Source organism: Rhinopithecus roxellana, chromosome 16 (genome assembly GCF_007565055.1).
Source record: "Rhinopithecus roxellana isolate Shanxi Qingling chromosome 16, ASM756505v1, whole genome shotgun sequence".
Classification (NCBI taxonomy): Eukaryota; Metazoa; Chordata; class Mammalia; order Primates; family Cercopithecidae; genus Rhinopithecus; species Rhinopithecus roxellana.
The window spans coordinates 31,473,966-31,496,221 of record NC_044564.1 but is presented as its reverse complement, the minus strand read 5'-3'; the positions used below and the strand labels follow the sequence as shown (position 1 = coordinate 31,496,221).

The following is a 22,256-nucleotide window of genomic DNA, read 5'->3' as shown; positions in this document are numbered from 1 at the left end:
GCAGGGATATTTGTGTCAAGAAAAGCCCAGTACATTAACTTTAATACACTGCTCTTCAGATAAAAAGAATAAGGCTGTGAAGTACATGGTTTACAGCCTGGGCTGAGGAGAAGACAATCACTACTAATAAGTGAATAACGCATCTTTTGAAATTTTATTTTGGAATAATGTAGTGTTAACTCTTTTTACTTTGCCATCAACATAGTCTCTCTCCAAAATGTGTTATAAGAACTATCAGTGGTTCCATGGAGTAAATGGCAAGGACTCTGAGAGAGAAAAGATTCACAAAATATATACCTAAAATAGGAAGTTGTATCGTAAGTTTATAAAGAACTCTTACAACTTAATAACAAGAAGACATCCAACTCAATTAAAGAGTTGAACAGACACACCAAAAAATGAGAGGTATAAATAACCAGCAAATGCATGAAGATGCTTAACATCATTAGTAATTGAGGAAATTATGACTAAAACCATCATAAAAAACTGATACCCGTTAGATGTGTTAAAATTAAAAAGACTGACAATACAAAGCTGCTGGCAAAAATTTAGAATGCTCATATACCACTGATGAGAATACAAACATGGAAAACATTTGAGAGGTTTTTTTTTTTTTTAATGTGATAAGCACACATCTACCATATAACCCAGTCATTCTACTCTTAGATATTTACATGAGAGTAATGAAACACTTGTTCAGACAAACACTTGTACATGACTGTTTAGGCAGCTTTATTAGTAATGATCCCAAACTATAAGCAAGCCAAATGCCCATTAACAATTGAATTGTTAAACCAGATGTGGTATATCCATACAACAATGAAATACTTCTCTGTGGGAAAAGCAGAACTAACAACTGTCAACATGGATTTAAAAAAAAAAAAAACAACTAGACACAAAAGACTTCAGAGTGTATGAAATTCTAGAACATGCAAACTGATCTGTAGTGGTAAAGAGCAGACCAAGGATTATCTAGGACTGAACAAATGGAAGAAGGAAGTACAAAGGAGCCCAAGGAGTCTTTTGGGGGTGATGGAAGTATTCTGCCTCATGACAATGGTGGTGGTTCAAACCGTCACAACTCATCAAATCTTCCACCTTAAATGAATGCGACTTATTGCCAGCACATTATCTGTAATAAGTTGGCTGTTTAAAATGAGTTATAAGTCTGGTGGACCCATCTCCCAATCAAAATAAGATTCTTCAGTGAAGAATTACTTGGAAACCTCATCTAAATGGTATCTACATAAAAGCAGGTGAGATGGAGAATGTTGTTGACACAGGGGAGGAAGCAAGTTCTGAAGAGTTGATAGCTATTTTCTGGCCCTGAGCAGATGGCCATCCAATTAACAGGTTTCGTTCTTCAGGCAAGGTGATTCTGCAATGTTTTCTTAAGGTGAGATAGTTTTGACAATATTAACTTTGTGCCCCTAAATAGTACATTTTGATGGAGTCACTGCAGTGTAGTCCAAGGAATGGCAGTTTAAGCATTCAGTCTATGCCCCGTGCTCCTTTCTGCCAGTCACAAAACTTATTTTCAGGCTTTCACATCCCTGTACTTTTCCTTGTCTGAATCACTTCATGATTTTAATGCTGTTTCTTGAAGCCTGGGGACTGGAGGTGTGTGTGTGCGCGCGCGTGTGTATGTGTGTGTGTAAAAACTCCTTAGCGATTGTTTGAGGGGATGAAGAGAATATGGAGGGGGCATTCAAGGCACTGGGTCTCCAATTTTTGCTTTTAAGGTATCTATTGCTGGAAAAACATTTCTTTAATAGTTGTAAATCACAGGAGTTGATAATGTGTAAGATTTTTTCTAAATCAATATTATACAACTAAAACGGAGGAAACTCACAAAAACACCAGTCTTCATTAAAACTTTTTAAATATATTAGGGTCATGCATGATAATGCCGTTTTCAACTAATATTATTCTTAATGATACCGTCAAATTTAATTAACATTTTCCTAGAAGAAAAGCAGATAACCTCAGAGTTCTTCAGCAGTTTACTCTATAGAACAGTTGAAAAGCAAGATTTTTGCAGTTCTCAAAGTCACAGCCAGTACTCATGAAAGCCTAGTATAAATGTGTAGAAAATAAGAAAGGCAATAAATCTTATATGATGCTAAATTATTAAGTTGACCTATTTTTCTCTCCTTACAGGATTGACCTTTTAGTGGACTGAATTATCCACTCATTTTCAATTAAGTTTCCATATGGCAAATTGAAGCTGACCCTGTTACAATTATAAAACTACACAGAGGGAAAGAGGCCATAAATATTGTGAGAGAAATTGTATTTTGGGGCATTATGTACTTAGATTTTTCCAACCAAAGGAAAGAAAAAACAAAGAAACATAGAGTTGTTACAATATGTTGGGTAAAATAGGCAATCAATTAATTACCTAAATAACTATAAACCCCTCTCCTACCATAGGTCTTACTTGTTCCAGTATCCTCCATTATTGATTTAGTTTCCCTGTGTAGATTCTGAGAAGATTTTATTAAGGTGATGAAATTTAAATAAGATTTATTGTTATTAAGAGGAAAAAAACCTAGGTGATGGGATGATCTGTACGGCAAACCACCATGGCGCGTGTTTATGTATGTAACAAATCTGCACATCCTGCACATGGAACTTAAATTAAGTTGGAAATAAAAAATAAAAAAACCCACTACCACCACCACCACCAACAAAAATACAACAAAAAGAGGCAAAAAAAAAAAAAAAAAAAAAAAAAAAGAGAAAAAAATCATATTAGCCTCAAAGGAAGTAAACCTGGCTTTTTGTCTGAGTTCTGCACCTACTAACTTGGATAAGTCATTTAACCTGCCTGGACCTCAGTTTTCTCATCTCTAAAATAGGAATAATAACACTCCTGTTACTCGGGGTTGTTCAGGACTAAAGGATACAATACAGGTGATAGTTCTTACAACTGATATGTTGGTATTCATTTTTGCATCTGTGATAAACATTTCTCACAATAACATTTTTCTTATTTCTAAAAATTCCTTAAGAATTTAGTCATTTAAAGTGTTTAAGAAGTATTTGATAAAGACCAAATGTTCATCATGATGTATTTCCTAAGGGAAATGTCTTGAACAAAACTGGGATAATTACATTGGTCTGTCAGCCTAGTCACCCTCCCCAGCCTGCATCAGACCCCAATTCTATGACTCTCAACTTCATCTTATCCACTAGTAAAATACAGGAGTAGACTGAAGGGGAGAAAGCTTTCTCCTTTCCCCAAACTATCTTCCTCACCAGCTAGTCATAGAACCACCATTTCCCACCAGTTTGTGAAGTGTATATCATTATAAACACAAATTTGAGAGGCAATTGATATATTTATACATGTGTCCTGGGGTTACAGAGGTCAGCAAGTGAGCAGACCACATTGGTAATCAGGAAATTAGCATGGAATCAAAGGTTTCCTTGTCCGTGATCAAGCCTTCTCTCTTCTCTATATGAAATGCACAGATTTATACAGTCACACCCCAAAACACAAACAAAAAACGCTTCAGGTTTGACTGAAGGTAATGTCACAGCACAAAATTAGAAGGCTTTTACAAGTATTTTGAAATGTAGACAATTTTCCCTTAACAAAGAAGAAAGGAAATTTGTCTGACTGTCTATTTCATCAGCTGTTTTTTTACAGGCAGTGTTTTGCAAATAGCTTAGTTTGAAAATTTGAGAGGATTCTGGGTTTGACGTTTTTGGCCTAGGTTTTAGGTATTCTCTTGAACTAAACAATTATTTTTCTTTTCAGTACAACAGCATATGACTAACTGTGCCACTCATTAATTTATTACTTCTCAGTTCCAAATTCATCCTTGCTTTGTAATAATGGAGCTTGACCCTTCAAGCATTTTACTTTTCTGTGAGCATGGTGTTAAGCTTTGTCAGGAGAGGGGAGTGGAGGGACAGTGAACGAGGATGGGACGACTCCTCTTCTTGGCTCCATTTGTGTTTTTTTCTCACTGCATGGCAGACAGTGGCATGTTTGATGGAGACAGCCAGGAGTGCTCTGCCCAATTGTGTGCCTGAGGTGAGTTTGAAATATCAGCCCTATCCTGGTAGTCTGCTTTCTGAGACCTTTCCAAGGTGAACACATGTTCTCCAGGCTTCATGCCACCCAGCCAATAAGTGAGCTACTGATACCCCCGATGCTCCCCTTCCTCAACCCACTTACACCCCAGGAGATTCTTTCTCATGGCCCTCATGAGACAATGTGTACTGTACCACAGGTCTCACACCATCGTGCAAGTAAGTGAGCTCCCCATGCTCTAACTCCATGCACATACTACCCACCAGTCTTCGCCAACCTGCATCCTGGAAGAGCATTTCCTGCTTGCCCTGTGATTGTGAACCAGTCCTGGCCCAGGAACACCAATGAAATTCTTCACTATCTAGTCAGCTGCAACTGTATCTTCTCCAAGAAGATCTGAACTCGAGACTTGGAGTGGGGCCCTCCTTCCAAATTTGTTCTTCTCTTGGGTACTCTCCCTCAGCCTAGGATGTTCCTTACTTTTCTTTACTCCTGTATAGTTACTTACCTGCTATAGATAATAATGGTTTATATTAAACTTTTCCTGTTAAATTACAATTGCAATTTCAACTTTTTGTTTGGCCACCATGACTGATATAGAATTGGTATCGAGAGGGAGAGTGGTCCCAGGTTATAGACCTGCACAGATGGGGTTTTGAAATTGGTTTGGTTTTGCCCTTGAACTTGAGCACAAAGCTGAGCTCTTTGCCAATAGAAAATGGGATGCTGGCAATTTATGGCATGCAGAGATATCAGAATCAATCAAATTATAATCAGTGGTAGATTGCCATGAAATGTGAACTGTAGTGAGTGCCTTGGGAGCTCAAGTGGCTAGAGTCCAGTTGACAATGATGATAATAATGACAACTTCAAAGACTGTGGTGTGATATGGCTAATTTTGGTTGTACCTGAGTCCCTAAGGAAGGAAAAAGATAATTTTAGGTACCTTAGCACTCAGCTTAACTCACAGTTTGAGAACTATAGAGCTTCCATAATGGCCCTAAAATTTGTCTAATTTTCTGTAGCCTCAGAGCTAATAATGCTAAAAACCAAACATGAAACTTAGTTTACAGGTTGCTGAATTATAATAACAGTTGAATTCACAGTCTCGTCAGTTGTCTCATGTGAAAGTTAGAACATTGATTGGAAAATAATGAGATCCTGAATCTTGGAATTTGGACATATGGCTGAGCTCAGAAAAACAACAACAACTGGTAATTTGGGCCACATAAGTCATTTTGTGCTTCTCTTATCAGTGGAAGTAACTTGCTCTCCAAGATTTAAGGAAACTAGCCTTCCTCTCCATGAAAAACCTGTGATAACCTCACCAGGGGAAGACACCATAAGCTCCTCAAGACATACCACAGCCACTTCCTGTTGCTACTAGACCTATGGCTACATGAGATATCACCAAGCTGCAGGAGACAGTGAATATACCACAGCCCAGGAAAGGATAGCTTACATTATGAAGGGATTGCAGGACTTTTCTAATACATATCAGCAAAAATCTGTAGAAAATGTGTGGGAACATTTCAAGGGTCTTAGAACAAAGATGACAAAATATAACACTAGATTTGGCTGAATTTCTTTGATATGATGTGCTTACTAGAGACTTTAGATTTATGTTTTAGCTTCTGCAGTTGTGGGTAGCTCTAACAGATTTACCGAAACTCGAATGCAATGGTAGTCTACATTTAATACGATTGAGATTCCAGAGCTTCCCTGAAATGTCGTGGAGAAGAGAACTCGAAGACTTGGGAGATAATTGAATTGATGGACTGGATTTGTTATGTGTGACCTACATATTTACTCCCCAATTATGTTTCATGAGACAGCCCAGAAAGTATGCCTATCCCTTCAGAATTTAAAAATGTGTTAGTAGCGGGGTGCAATTGTATCTCGCTGCTATCTTTTGCAGGGTAAGTATGACTGTGGCTATGGGCTCCTTGATTTCAGTGAGGCTGAGGGGAACCCACAGTAGCAGAGGCCAAGCAGCAGTACTTAATCACCAAAGACAAGGTGGCACATCTATCACAGGGACAGCGGGACAGCAGGAAGACATCAGCAATCAGGCTTTCTTAGCCATATTTGGTAGTGGATAATTGAGAAACTAGATGGGTAAGCTACTAGAGTATTGCTGAATCCACATAACGGGACGAATTCTAACTCTAGTAGTCAAAAATCTGACTTGAGTTGCTCCAATAAACAGTTATGATTTTACAAAATGGATTACAAAATACAGTTTTTACAGACTGTGGTCCATATTTGTACTCCATAAGAATGTCTACCAAATGACAGTCAATGCAGAGGAGGCTTTTAATAAACAGGTGGATAAAATGACATGCTGAGTAAATACCAGTCAGCCTCTTGTAACAGCCACCCAGTGCTTCCACAAGGGTCCATGAACAAAGTGGCCATCATGACAGGTATGGAAGCTATGCATGGACTTACCTTCACCAAGGCTGACCTAGTTAATTGGAACTCAGCCAAGAGCAGTGACCAACATTCATCCACAGACATAGCACAAACCCCAGAGGCCCCAGTCAGCCCCTGTGGCACAATGATGAGTATAGTAGATCTCTTTCATTGTGAGGGGAACAGAGATTGGTCCTCAGTGGAGTGTCTTCCCTTGCCATAATGCCTTTTTCAGAACTACTACCTATTGATTCAAAAAATGACTTCTCTACCATCATGACATTCTGTACAGCATAGCATATGATAAGATAATTTATTTGCAAAGTAAGAGAAGCCATGTACTTATGTCTATGAAATTAACTTATCCCATCGCCTGGAAGCAGCTCATCTAATTAAAAGTTGAAGGGCTTGCCAAAATATAAGACTTACTGAAGACTCAGTTATGGTGCCACTTGAGAGAAAATGCCCTGAAAGAATGGGATTTACAGGATAAAGTGCATGGTTTAAATCAGAGGCCATTATGTATGGCTCCAGGAATTGAGATGTGGAAGCAGAGGGGCAAATCCCACTGTTACACCGCACACCCTACTCACAAAATTTTGCTTTTTGTCCTGGAAACTTGGAACTCTGCTGGTTTAGAAATCTGAGTTCCCACAGGGGAAATGCCTCCACCCAAAGATACAAAAATGTTTCTACTGCATGGGGAGACAAGACAGTCACCTGGTTACCTTGGGCTCTTGATGCTGCCTAACCAACAGCCCCTGTCCTCCCACAAAATAAGACAATTACTCTATTAGCTAGAGAGATTGATCTTGATTTAATCTTGATTGATAAAAAGAAACTGGCTTGCCACTGAACTATATCTCTAACCCAGTGAATTTTCTGATGTGTCTCTGTATTTGATGCTCAATAGTGAATGTTAATGCAAAAAATACAATGCCAAAAAAAGGGTAGTTGAGGACTCAAACTCTCTGTAAATGAAATTCCACATCAGTAAAGAAATCTGACAAGCTGAGGCTCTGGCTGAGGGTAAAGAATTGGAGAATAATTAGTAGAAGTAGGAAGCAATTGATATCGTTTATGATCTTGTGGTCAATTATAGAAATGACAACTATAATAGACTTGCATATTTTATTTTTGCTGGTTGGAGGTATGTCTTCATTGTATATAGTAACCATTTTTGTTTCTTACAGTTTTATATACAAGCTGCTGGAGGTTAAATTTAAAGTTCAGTCTTTAGATGAGGAATATTCAGTGGGACTATGGCTGAATTTGAGTAGTTAATATAATCAGTTAATGTCTATTGGTTCAGAGAGAATAAAATCCATAATGTTTACCAAGTTGGGTTTGGGGGGAATACACACACACCACACACACACACACACACACACACACACACAATTTGCTGTAAGTGAAGAGATTCAAGATTAATTTTCATTTTCAGCAGTATGGTTCTTATCGATTGTGCCATGCCAAACCAGGATACAAAGAATCTCTTCTAACCTGCATTTCCAAAATTGTGTCAATTTGCACAATTTAATGTTGCTACTCATGATGATAGAAATGCACATATTATCGTTTGTCTTCAGTCTGTACATGTGAATTAATTTTAATCTATGTCTTAGTGACAGAGGTTGAAGTTCTCCATTCAGGAAGCCACCCCAAACCATCTAATTAAACATTTCAAACATTTTTATCCAAATCTGCACCCCGAGGCATGCATATCAGCATACAAGAAATCCACATACTGGTTGTGATGCACAGTCCAAGAAGCTTGCCAGTCCAGTCTTCAGCCTTCTAGGTTTAGAGCCATTTATGATTATAGGTTCACTTGTGTAAATTCCATCACTTTCTATAAACTGTAGAGTGTTGGCTCTGATCCTGAGTCTGTGTGGGAGTGAAACTCTCTGTAAAGAATCTTGCAGAAATTGAGAGGCGGAGGCTTTTCTGAGCTTAAAACATAGACTGTATAACTATATTCATACATTTGCTAACAAAATCAGTATGTTTGTCAGAATTTGGAGTCAGAATTCCTGGTAACAAGATTTGGGAAAGAAATGGATAGTCTGCAAATAGTCTCCATCTAACTCTAATGAGTAAATATAACCAGAGTTTACCAAAAGCACCTGATAATTGTGAATGACTAAATGGGCTGAAGTCAGTTCACATCACACTCAAAGAAAGACATGAATGGAGTTCCCTCTTAGATAGATGTTAAGCTGAGTTAGAGCTGAGTTAGTTATGAGAAATGTTACAGTGCAGAATACAACTTGTTTAAGTGGTATGTTCAAAATGACATGCCTAATGAAATACATATTTTTTCTATGTATATGAGATTATAGAAGCAAACTGACTCAAACTGTGAGACAACATTGAAGGAAAAAGCAAATGAACAGCACTGTAACTATTCCACTTTACTTCAAGTGTGCTGCCTAAATATTTAGTATCCAAATGTGTACCACAATTTTAAAAGATTTAAAACTCCAACTATGAATTCTTGTTACTTGTTTCTGGAAACTGTACCTGCCATTCTCTTAATTGTTCTAAGTGAAGAGTAGCTTTTGGTTAGAACCGTAGTTAACTTAGCTATGTAGCTATATATTGGAATCACCTGAGGAACTTTAAAAATACTGATTTCCAAGTCCTTTAGAGAGAGAGGTGGATGTTTTAAAGCTCTTTCAGGTGATTCTGCCAGGCAGCCACCATTGAGAACCACTGTGTTAGTAGACACCAAGACAAGCATATGATCCAGTCAATTTTTTTTTTTCTTAGAAAGTTAGGACTATTTGAAAATAATTAACAATCTCTAATTATTGACATAAAATAAATTTAAGTCAACATTGGGCAAGATTTAAATGAATGAAGGCATCTAAATAAATGCTGAATACATTTTACCACTAAATTTCACTTTATTGCTGTTTAACTTGACTTTGATTTCCTAGTCCCTACTATTTAGAACCTTTTCAGCTTTGGGGAAGTCATAAAACTAACCAACAAACCTTAGAGCTCCTGTCTGTGTTTGCTTTCTGATGAACAGGTATGGCAAAGATTCAAAGCCTATAGTAGGATGCAATCCCACTGCTGGTGCTGCAAACTGTTGGTGGCTTCCTCAAGCCAGTGCATCATGATTAAACCACAGAGATTGTCTGCCTTGGTTTGAATCACAACTCTGGCTCTCTGATATAGGATCACTTAATGGCCTTGTGAACCTAGAGTAAGTTATTAACCTCTCAGCCCTTCAATTTCCTTATCAGTGAAATGGGGGATAACAGTAGTAGTTATCTCATAGAGCTGTTGGGAATAATAAATGGAATATTACAGTTAAAACAGTGTCTGGTGTATATTAAGTGCTCAGTAAATGCTAGTCATGTTATCTTATTAAGTCTTAGCTGATTTGTTAATGCTGGTAAACCTTTAATATTCCACCCCCATTACTCACTATTTTAAAGCTTTTTCTTTATGCCTGTAGAAATAGAAACAATGAAGAACTCAGTTTACTCCACACCATCTTTAGCTCCCTCTTGTGTATTCTGTAAGGATGAGATTTTTCTAAAATCCCAAGATAATTTGTGCCTAATCAGGAAAAAAATTATATTAGCAATCAGTTACTAAATTTAGCTAACTCAATTACTGTTGAATTATTTCTTTGCTGACAGGTGAGTTTTGCATCCCTGCTTATGCTAGCCCTCCCTTACTACACACCCCAGCACATTAAGACCAATGTCAATATCATGAGAGTAGGCACCCTAAAAACCAAGTGATATTACAACTGCCACACGAAGCTTCAGCTACTGCTTGAGTAGGGGAAATATGAAATAAAGCACAACCTAGGATGAGGAGCATGCAAGGAAAGATCTGGATAAAGGGAAAAGCATAAAAGGATGCTAAGGGGCTAAAAACTTAGTGTGCTTCATAATCTTTGTTTAGTCATCTGTGGAAGCTTTCCTTTGAAGTAAGCATGACAAGAAGAAATATTAACATAAGATAAAAATCCTCTGTGTCTGTTATTTATACTGCAAGCTTTCAGGAGAATACAGGCATTGTTGCCATGGTTAAAGTACATCCGAAAAGAAGGATGCTTCATCGAACGCATGTATCACATGTATTCCCAAATCAAAGCATTTTATCCTCTAGCCTAGCGCTCGGTCCAATAGAACTTTCTGTGATGATGAACATTTATATAATCTGTGCTGTCCTATATGGTAGCCACTAACCATGCATTGCTATTGAGCACTTGAAATGTGGCCAATGCAAGGGAAACCAAAGTTTTATTGTAATTAAAATTTACATATGAATAGACATGTGTGGTTAGTTCTATTGTATTGCATGGTGCAGTTCTAAACCCTGAAGGTAAATTGAAAGGAGGGCAAATTTCTTTAGAAAGTTTTAAAAAGCCAGGGAATTAATTATGTTGCATGTTGTGTTTGTCTCTCCGAAAACCTCCCTTATTGCCTAGCAGCCTGTGGCTTGGGTAGAGTTGCCCTCGCCCAAGTAACATTCTTTTTCTAAGATCATCCATCCCTAAGCCAATCAGGACATAGCACCCTGGTCATGAGGATTGATTCAGGAATGACCCAATGAGCAATAAGCTCATTGCTTGTGGGACACAACTACCCGTCTCTCCCAATTAGGAACAAGGAGCATGAGGCTACACTGCTACAGGCAGCCATCTCTGAATTGAGAAGGAAGCCGGCCTTAAAGCTCAGCTGGCAGAAGAAGGAAAAGCAGCAGGAATTACAGAAACGTGGAGTCATGTCCTGATCATATTTTAAGCTCACTCCCTCTGCTTTCTGCATTTTCAACCGTGTGCTGTGATATAATTTTCTTCCCTGATGGTCCCAGTGCTGCCCCATTCCTCACTTCATGCCAGTCAATCAAGACCATTCCTTATATGAAGATCAAATGGATTTTCTTTTTTAAAGAAAACTGTTCAGATGGTTAAAACCATGCTGAATTTTAGATTCATATTCATCAGATTCATAGTTTTCTTCTATAGCATTTTCCTCCCCTGGAGTTTCTGATTGCTTTGCCTTTCCACTCATGAGATAAAACATAGACTTTTCCCATCCTCTTCCTAATAATGCAATTTCTGGTTTATTTTGTATTTTTGTAAAATCCTTTTCTTCTTCCTGAAGATATTTTAGTTGCAGCCTACTGATTTACTGATCTCATGCCCTGGTCAACTCGCCAAATATTCAAATTATTGAATAGCCGATATTCACGGAATTTTGTTCCTTCTCTGAAAGCTTAATATTTGTTCTTGTCTTGCCCATCTTGCCCTTGCTTTCACTCTTAACATTTTATAAAGGAATAAAAAATGGACTTTCCCATTAACACTATTTACTGGCCTTTCTATTTGTGTGAACTTATGTCCTGCCCATTTCAGACCAAGGCATCAGAGGGGAAGAACGTAAGTCAGCAAAAACACCCCCAGTGAATTGTATTTAAGGGAGATTACACCCAATCAAGTAAAGAATCAGTGGTTGGAGCACATTAAAAGCTTCAAAGAAATTCTCAGTTGTTCAGCAAATTATCCCTCTGGTGATTTTGTCTGTTTCTACTTTCAGCCCACTTTCTTGGGATTTCTCTTCATGAGGCCTGTGGGTTATCTCATTTGCTTCTTGGTCTCATTTCTTATTTTTGGTGCTCATATTTATTTTCCTGGAGTTCAGCAACTCCAAGTATCTTCTTCAAAAAGGGTTCTAGAGAAGCGACATTTTAAGATGTTGTTTTTCTGAAAAGAACTTTATTTTGCCCTCACAATCAATGTAAAAATTGGCCAGGTTTAGAATTTTAGGTTCTAAATCATTTTTACCTCCAAAGTTTGAGGCATGGAATCACCTTTTAGTATATACTGATTCTGATTTTTAAAAAATCTGATGGCAATCTGATTTATATTTCTAGAGATCCCATTCTTCAAGAATTCCTTTGCTGTCATATCTGCCAACTTCTTTATTCTGGCTCCTTTCACTCTTAGGAGTTGCTACTATGAGTTTGGGGGGAAAAGGAGACAAATGCTGACATTTTGAAATACCAACTTCTCCTGATTTTCCGTAATTAAGTCATGTCCTTTGGTTTACGTAGTGTATAATAGTATATAAATGTCTACATTAAATAATAGATTATGTGACATTGGAGGGAAAATTAGGTAGCTTTGGATCAATCCAGTTGGATCAATTTTAAGCTAGGTTGTCTTCAGAGAAAAACTGAAGCAAAAAGGAACTGAGAAATGAAAGAAGAGTTAACCTTTGCGTTAGCAAAGACACTAAGGAGAAGTAAGTTGAAGTGAAGCCAAGTCAAGCAGTAATCTTGTGGTGCTTCTGTTCTGATCAATATTTATGTCAGTCCCTGGCTGAACATTAATCGCATTGGTCCTTGAGGGAAAGATACATAGAACTGGAAAGAAGTGAATTTTGAATATAAGTTATTTTTTATTTTATAAATTGCTCCATCCAGATAATTTTCCTGATCTGAGCTCCCACTGGATTGAAAGTAAACGAGTGTGGCAAAAATGAACTGGGAAACAAAAGTCCTGAGTTTACCCAAATAGCACATGTTCTGCAATAATTTGTGAATGAACTCTCTCTCAGCTTGTCCAGACCTAGTGTCTCTGCATTAAAAAAACAATCTCTACTTTAAAATAAAAAGAGGGCATGATATTCCCCAATGTAACATTATATCCTATGTCCTAGAAATACTTTACTTCTATTTTCCAGTAAGAGGCCATTTACATTGATTAATTAAAAGGGAGATGTTTCCTTTTGGCAATGGAAACACTGGATTGTCCCTTATTTAGGGCCTTATTAATAAGAAATACTGGGCATGAGATACACATTAACAGAACCACATTTCGGCACTAGGGCAAGTCTTCTGGCCTCATGCCTATGAGTAGCAGGCCTTCCAGGTTCTAATTGTCTGGGTCCCCCTCTGTGATCCAGGAACACTTCTGAGATTCTGATGGAGTCAGCAGCAATGCAAAGGCCTTCTTTCATAGTGAATCCATTAAAATGTTGATAAAAGGATCTGAAAAGAAGAAAATGGAGCACTGAAACAACATCGGGGGTTTAGATGGGAAATGAACCCTCAACTGGAGAGTTGCATGGAAAAAAACAAAAAGAGAAAGGAAAAATGAAACACAAGAAAAGATTTTGTAGTGTATAAGAAAAATAAAATCAACTACCAACTTCCATAGCTGCCGAAGTAGGAAGTTGGTTGAGGTCTCTTCTCAAAAAAATCAAAGTGCGATGGATGATCTTTCAACAAGAACTGGGCAGGCCAAAAGAAATACAAATATCTGGGCAATAGCTGTAATAACTATACTAGAATACAGTTGGAAACAGTAAAAGTTAGAAGAACACAGCAAAATAGGAGACTATTTATGAGCTCAGAGGTCAGTAATAGCAGTGTGTTTTCAGAACTGGATCTTCTTCTCACCTCTGGGTCACCTTTATTGTTTATAGCATAAGAAACACGGTTTTTGTTTTGCTTGTTCCAACCAGGGTCAAATGCAAAGCGCAGACATATATATTCAAAAGATTTGATTGCCATGCCTCGAAAGCAGTGCCATTTCTGTCGGCTTTCCTCCCAGTATTTCTGTGGAAAGTGTAATATAACTACAGTAAGTAATTTTTATCACCACATTGAAAGAAACACCAGATTTTACACTTGACACTATTAACTATCACCCACATTATCACAGTATTACTTAAAAAAAATAATTAAAATTGCTTAAATATTCTATGTAGGCCATTCATAAATCATGGTTTACCTTCACAATAAAGAATTGATTTTGTCACTTAAAATTATCTTTATGGGAGCTTCTAATATGACTACATTTTTAAAAATTATTCTTTCTGGATTTACTGAGTAATTGACAAATAAAAATTTTATGATGTACAGCATGATGTTTTGACATATGTGTACAAGGTGAAATGATTACCACAATCAAGCTAAATTAACATATCCTTCACCTCACATAGTTATCATTTTCAGTTTTTTGTGGTGAGAACTTTTAAGATCTACTCTCTTCGTAAATCTCAAGTATACAATACAGTATTATTAACTATAGTTTGCTGGCTGTAATTAGATCTCCAGAACTTATTCATCCTCCGTATCTAAAACTTTGTAGCATCTGATCAACCTCTCCCCATTTCCCCAACCCTGCAGCCCCTGGCAATCACCATAATGCGACTCTTAAATTATATGTTAAAAAACAGTATATTCAACTCATAAATCATGACCTCAGATATATTAAAAACACATAGAAAAACATGTCAAATGGTATTATATAATAGGTGGTTTTCAATTATTAAAAACTTCTCAAACTTTCTGTGGTGAGCTTCTAATACTTTTATGGTTAGAGAAAACTCTTAATTTCATCTATCACCCTAGGAGTCTAAGATAAATGAAACTGGCTTCATTTTGCATATATCTTTTCACAAGGGTATGTGGTTTTTATTCATCAACTCTGCTTCATCAGATGTTCTTAGGTCTTAGAAAGCAGATAACCGAGTGGATAAAAATCATTAATGCTAAATGGCAACTTTGAGTTCATAATGTGTTGCTTAGTTTTATTTCATCCCAAGGACACAGAATTCATCCTGAATGCTGACCAAATAGTCAGAAGGGGAAAAAGCAAAAATGTGGGTGGATCGACACAAACATTTTCCTTTTCTGAGCAGTTTTATCCTTGTACATGGTAAAGAGTTTAATAAACACACACTTCAATGTTAGAATCGACACTACGCAGAAGCACTGTAAGGATCTAATTTGAAGGTTTGCTTTCATTCTCCATATGAAATATAATAAATTTAAAGTTACCAGGGTGACATTTAGTACTGACACTGTTGGAGGGAAAATTTACCTGATGGGATCATGAATCCTAGGGAAGGGCAAAATCGCTTATTTTTTATTTGGTGTAAAAGCAGAGTAAGTAAAAAAGAATCCTAAAAAATTTGGAGAAGAACTTTTTGCATTTTTTTTTTTCAAGAGACAGGGTCTCACTCTGTTGCCCAGGCTGGAGTACAGTGGTGCGACTGTAGTTCATTGCAGCCTCAACTTCCTAGGCTCAAGCAATACTCTCACCTCAACCTCCTGAGTAGATGGGACTACAGGTGTCAGCCACCATGCCTGACTAAATTTTAACATTTTTTTTTTTTTTTGTGGAGACAGGGGTCTTGCTATGTTGCCCAGGCTGGTCTCAAACTCCTGGCCTCAAGGAGTGCTCCCACCTCAGCTTCCTAAAGTGATGGGATTACAGACGTGAGCCACTGCACCTGTCCTGAAAGTCATTTTTTTTTAATGTTGTTTTTGTTTTATAATCAACCACAAAGCTCCCCTCTCCAGATGTTTGTGGGAGCCCTGGTATGATTAAAAGGTACACCACCAATACTCTGCACACTGCAACCACAAGTAGAATTGTGCTTCTCAGGTCACAAAGTCATAGGGGTGAAAAACAGCATAAAAATGGTAATTGGAAATCCAACTCCCTGGCTCCCACTTAGGTAAAGACAGAGCATCTTATCTACTTCTATTAATATCCTTCAACTTGAGAAGTCAAAGGTGGGCACCACCATCATGTCAACTGTCTCCCAAAATGATAATCCTAGATGCCAAGATTGTGGCTTTTTGGTTGACATCATGAAAAAGAATTAAAAGTTCCAACTGCTATTTGCTTTTCTTCCTAAACCACAGTGTTAGTCTCTTATTTGAACAATTGTGGAAAAGAAAGACGTAAAATGGGAATTATGATATGGACTTTACAGGATTGCTGTAGGATTTGGGAAGAAAATATCTTGAGGTTGTTTGAAGTCTTCTTGCATTTTTAGATTTACACACAAGGGCTATTTTTCAATTCCTTGTTGTATGTGAAAGTCAAAGACTTCCTCAAGAATCTTGTGAATTCCATGGGGTGCTATGATATATGTCAATTCTGTGTCTGGAATTCACACTGTCTGTTGAATTCTAGTTATTTCTCATGTCTGGTGTCTGCCCTCTATCGTGACTCCATTCTGACTTGTAGAATGTGAGCCATTCTGCTCACACAAGACATTTATATGCAGTAAACTCCATTAAACAGTTGAGAAGATGAGGGAGTTTTACATATCTGTGTGGCTTTGTAAACTCTCTAGCTTTTTATGATCCCTTACATCACCCTCTCACTTAAGTTATCTGAGCCCTCAAGCTTGATTTCTCTGGGAAAACACCTTAGCTCAGCTTACTCTGTTTCCCTCCATTGGACTAAAGGCTTATCAAAAATTTACCTAACAGGTTTGAGAGGCTTCAGGATGACTGACTAGAGGTATCTGGTACTCACCTCCTCCACAACGATGAACCAAAATAATGAGTAGATAATCATACTTTTAATAGATCCCCTAAAAGAGAATGCTGGAATTCAATAGAAAAGCGACAGGAAATACCTAGAGCAATGAAGGAGAAAGAAACAAGACAGCCTATTCAGCTGGGATCAGCTGGGATCCTGGAGAATCTCCTCAATGTGGGGAAAGGGTAAGTGAGTGACTCCCAGGCGTCCATATTCCCAATGGGGACTCCTGTAATCCTACCACAGAAGAGCTCCTCAACCTATGTGCGCCCTGAGACTTGTTAGAGCTTCCTGGAGGCTGCATGACAGCACTGCTCCTGAGAGAGAATTTGTCCTAGGCTCTATACCCTCCCTGAATCCTAAGCAGCTGCAGCAAGTTGCCATTTTGAGAGCCCAGTCCCCACCAGACTGCATCCTGCCATGTGGCCCAACAGGTTATTCATTTCTGCATTCCTGGCACCCCACTGAATGCGGGGTACATCCCCACCTGCAGTCAGATGCCACCACTGGTTGCTGCCACCAGGGCCAAAGTGTGAACCATTGGCAGTGATCCCCACTACCCTTAGTGGCAAGGCCACCATGCATTTCAAGCACACTGAAAAAAGACAACTGTGATTGCAGCTGTCGCTTGAGGCTAAAGTGTGGACTCCCAGCTTCCTGTTTATAGCTGCTGTTACTGAAAGCAACTCCACCCTACCTAGCGCAGGGCTATGTAGTTAGTATAGCTGGTGACACCTCTACCTGAGCATTCTGCTAAGGGCTTGAGGCTCACCTTGCCTCTACCTACCACAGCCAATGCCCACACGCACCACTGGGGGGCCTGAGGACAGGCCCATCTGGCCTGGTTTCACCTACCCCCAGGTGCCCAAGCACATCATCCAGGGACCTAGTGGTTGCCCTGTGCCGTCCACCACCACTGGCACCTGAGCACTCCTCTTGGGAAGCATGAAGTCAGGCCCACACAAGCTGTCACTACCACCACAGCTGGCACTTACCTACATGTACTGCCTGCAGGCCTGGGGTCTGGCCTGCTTAAACTGTCATAGTCAGTCACTATCAGTGCAAACCACTTGGGAGCCAGAAAATTGTCCCACCAGTGCTACTGCCATCACCCACATGGCATTCACTGCCCTGGGGCCTGAGAATCTGCCCACATAACTGGCCCATTGCTGTGACAGTCAGCACTGAAACAAGCTGCCTGGAAGCCCAAGAATTGACCTGTCTGGACTCGTTAACACTAAGACCAGTGTATACCACCCTAAGGCCCAAGGACAGGAATGCTTGGCTCACCACTGCCACCACTGGGTATTGAGGACTGGCCCACCTGATGTCTTTGTCCCCACAAAACTTCACCATAACCTCTAATAACCACCACACTCTGAGCCACTGAGGATGTCACAAAAACTATTGGTGCTGTTTATTGTCAAATAAATAATACAGAAACATACCCAGAAGCAAAGCCAAAGTGTGCTACCCAATCAGCACCATAGACAAGTCTTCAAGAAGAAGTTCTCTCCTATGAAAGTGAATTCTGAAAAGAAGAAGGGGCTGTTACAGCACATGGGCAGATATCAATGTAAAGACACGGAAAACATGAAAAAAAAAAAAAACAAAAAAAAAAAACAAGAAAATATGACACATCCAAAGGAACACAGTAATTCTCCAGCAGCAGACTCCAATGAAAAGGAAATTTATGAAATCTTGGAAAAAGAATTCAAACTAATAATACTGAAGCTTAATGAGATACAAGAGAATTCAGATAAATAATACAAAGAAATTATAAAAACAATTCAGAATAAGAATGAGAAATTTACCAAAGAGCTAGATATTATTTTAAAAAAGGAACCAAACAGAAATTTCAGAACTGAAGACTTAATTGAATGAAATACAAAATTCATTCAAAAGCTTCAGTAATAAACTAGATCTAGCAGAAGACAGAATTTCAGAATCAAATATTCAAATTTTTGATGACCCAGAAGGCAAAGAGAAAAATAAACAAAGGAATAGAAAACATATTTAACAAAATAACAAATGAAAATATTAGAACTCTAATAAAAAATGTAGACTTCTAGATACAGAAGACTCAGGGATCCCCAAATGACACAGTTCAAAAAGGTCTTCTCTCAACTGTCAAAAGTCAAAGACAAATAACACATTCTTCAAAAAGCAAGAGAAAAGTGCCTAGTTACTTATGAAGGAACTCCCATTAAACCAACAGGATTTCTCAGCAGAAACCTTACAGGCTGGGGAGCATGAAATGATACATTCAAAGTGCTACAAGAAAAAACTTGCTAGCTAAGGATACTATACCTAGCAGAATTATCCCTTATGAATAAAGGAGAAATAAAGTTTTTCCCAGACAAGTAAAAGCTGAGGGTATTAATCAATACTAGACCAACCATACAACAAACACTAAAAGGTTCCTACACCATAATCAAGTGGAATTTATTTCAGGGATGCAAGGATAGTTCAACATATCCAAATAAATGAATGTGATATATCAGGTCAACAGAATAAAGGGAAAAGGCCATATCATCATCTCAATATATGCAGAAAAAGCATTTGATAAAATTCAACACCTCTTCATGATGAAAACACATCAAAGTAGTCATGAAGGAACATGCCTCAACATAATATAAGCCATATATGACAAACCTACAGCTAATTTCAGACTGAATGGAGTAGATCTAAAAGAATTTCCTCTAAGAGATGGAACAAGACAAGGATGTGCACTTTCACCATTCCTATTCAATATAGTAGTGGAAATCCTAGCTAGAGTAGTCAGGCAACAGAAAGACATAAAAGGCATCCAATTTGGAAAAGAAGAATTAAAATCGTTCCTCTTTGCAGATCACATGATCTTACATCTAGATAAACCTATACTCTGACAAAAAAAACTCTTCGATCTAATAAATAAACTTAGCAAAGTTGCAGAATGCAAAATATAAAAATTAATGGTGTTTTTATACCCCAATAATAAACTAATTGAGAAATTAATTTTTAAAAATCTCAATTATAATAGCTATCAAAATAAAAAACCTAGGAAAAATTCAATCAAGGAGGTGAAAGACCTTTGAAAGTAGAGCTATAAAACTCTGATAAAAGAAACTGAAGAGGGTACAAACAAGTGGAAAGACATGTCACACTCATGGATTAAAAGAATTAACATTGTTGAAATGACCCAAAAAATCAAAACGAAACATACCAAAACCTATGAGATGATTCAAAAACAGTGCTAAGAGGGAATTGTGTAGTAATTAACACCTACATCAAAAAAGTAGAAAGATTTCATAAGATTATTTAACACTTCTCATATTTTATAGATGAGGTCAGATGCTTTTAAATAGTAGCAAATTAAACTTCACTCTTGAATTATTTACTCTCTAAGTCAGACTAAGGTATAATTTAGGATTGTCTTTAAACAGCCATTCAGAAACATAAAACTGTAGAACTGCTGTGTATTTGTGATTGGGAATGGTGCTTTAGCCAACTTGAAAGGATTAACATAGAAGAGATATACACAAATTTAAAAATTACGTTTGATCACAAGACTTAAGATAATTAAAAACAAAATCACAGATTATGAAAAAAGTAGAAAGATTTCAAATAAATAATAAAATAATGGACCTCAGAGAACTAGAAAAGCAAGAACAAACAAAACCCCAAATTAGTAGAAAAAAATAATGATGGGTACAACAGAACTAAATAAAAACTAAAAAAAATTACAAAGGATAAAAGAAACAAAAAGTTACATTTTTGATGACAGACAAAATCAGTCTGTCATCAAAAATAACAGACTAGAGGGCTATTACTAAAAAGACAAAAAAACAAAAACCCAAAAAAAACAAAAAAACGGATGCTGGAGAGTATGCAGAGAAAAGGGAACTCTTATATGCTGTTGATGGGAATGTTAACTAGCCACTATGGAAAACATTATGGAGATTTCTCAAAAACCTAAACGTAGAATTATCATATGACCCAGCAATCCCACTATGGGGTATCTATCCACAGGAAAATAAATTAGCATTTAAAAAGATACCCAAATCCCCATGTTCATTACAGCACTGTTCACAATAGCCAAGACACAGAATCAATCTAAGTGTTCACTGATGAACAAATGGATAAAGAAAATGTGGCATATATACACAACAGAGTACTATTCAGCCACTAAAAATAGAATAGAATCATGTCATTTTCAGCAATGTGGATGGAACTAGAGGGCATTATATTAAATGAAATAAGCCAGGCACACAAAGACAAATATCACATTTTCACTCATATCTGGGAGCTAAGAAAGTTGATCTCATAGAGGTAAGAGAGTAGAGTGGTAGATACCAGAGGCTGGGAAGGGTGTGGGAGTGGGGAGGATGAAAGGAGGTTGGTTAATGGATACAAACATATAGCTAAATAGAAGGAATATTATCTAATGCTTCCTAGCAATGTAGGGTAACAATGTATTATATTTTCAAAATAGCTAGAAGAGGACTTGAAGTGTTTCCAACACATAGAAAATGATACTTGGCCAGGCACTGTGGCTCATGCCTATAATCCCAGTGCTTTGTGTAGCCAAAGTGGGAGGATTGTTTGAGGCCAGGAGTTCAAGACCAGTCTGGGGAACAGAGTGAGCCCTGTCCCTACAATTTTTTTTTTTTTTTAAATAAGCAAGGTGTGTTGTGTACCTGTAGTCCTAGCTACTCGGAAGGCAGAGGAAGGAGTATCATTTGAGCCTAGGAGTTTGAGGTCACAGTGAGCTCTGATCACACCACTGCACTGCAGCCTGGGTGACAGAGTGAGACTGTGCCTCTAAAAAAACAAACAAATTTAAATAAATAAATACACAGTGACATATACCTCAAATACTCTGATGTTATCATTATATATTCTAAGCATGTAACAAAATTTCACATGTACTCCATAAATACATACACATATTGCGTATCAGTTAAGAAAAAGGCAAATCTAAAAAATACTTACCTAACAATCCACTAATACTTCTAAACTAGTCTCACTTTTTTAGCCCTGGAAGAGACTTTGAAATGTCAACCTTCTCGTGTCCTTTCCTCTACCAGTGTCTGAAAGACGAAAGCCACAATAGATAGATTCACCACCTCATGATATGAATGAAACCACCCATCTGAGAAAGCACAGTGGTGACGTCAGTATGGTTTTAAAATGATAGTCCTTTGCTCTATTACACAATAAAGCTCATGGAAATCCATGATGGGAAGTGCTCAGTAGTTGGCACTTACGATGATTATTTATCTGAATCACACTTCGTAACCATTCTTCTGTGGTTGATATTTAACAAGGCTACCAAATTTATCTTTCTAAGTTTATACTTAAACAAAATCACCTCCAGCTATGGGGGACTTTTCGACGTATTACAAACTATGACCAATAAGAAATAGATGTTGCAGCAGAGTGAACTCCTTTGTATTCCAATCCCCACATTTTATAAATCAAGAAACCTGAAGA

At 37.7% G+C, this 22,256-nt stretch overlaps 1 long non-coding RNA gene across 1 annotated transcript; it reads right to left on the bottom strand.

Annotated features, from left to right (window-relative positions):
• Positions 1 to 12,915: 12,915 nt before the first annotated feature.
• Positions 12,916 to 21,842, bottom strand: LOC104678697. The gene is made up of 3 exons (XR_750225.1): positions 21,756 to 21,842; positions 13,895 to 14,053; positions 12,916 to 13,483 (listed from the first exon to the last, which is right to left on the bottom strand). It is a non-coding gene; the product is annotated as an uncharacterized LOC104678697 (long non-coding RNA).
• Between the last annotated feature and the right edge of the window lie 414 nt (positions 21,843 to 22,256).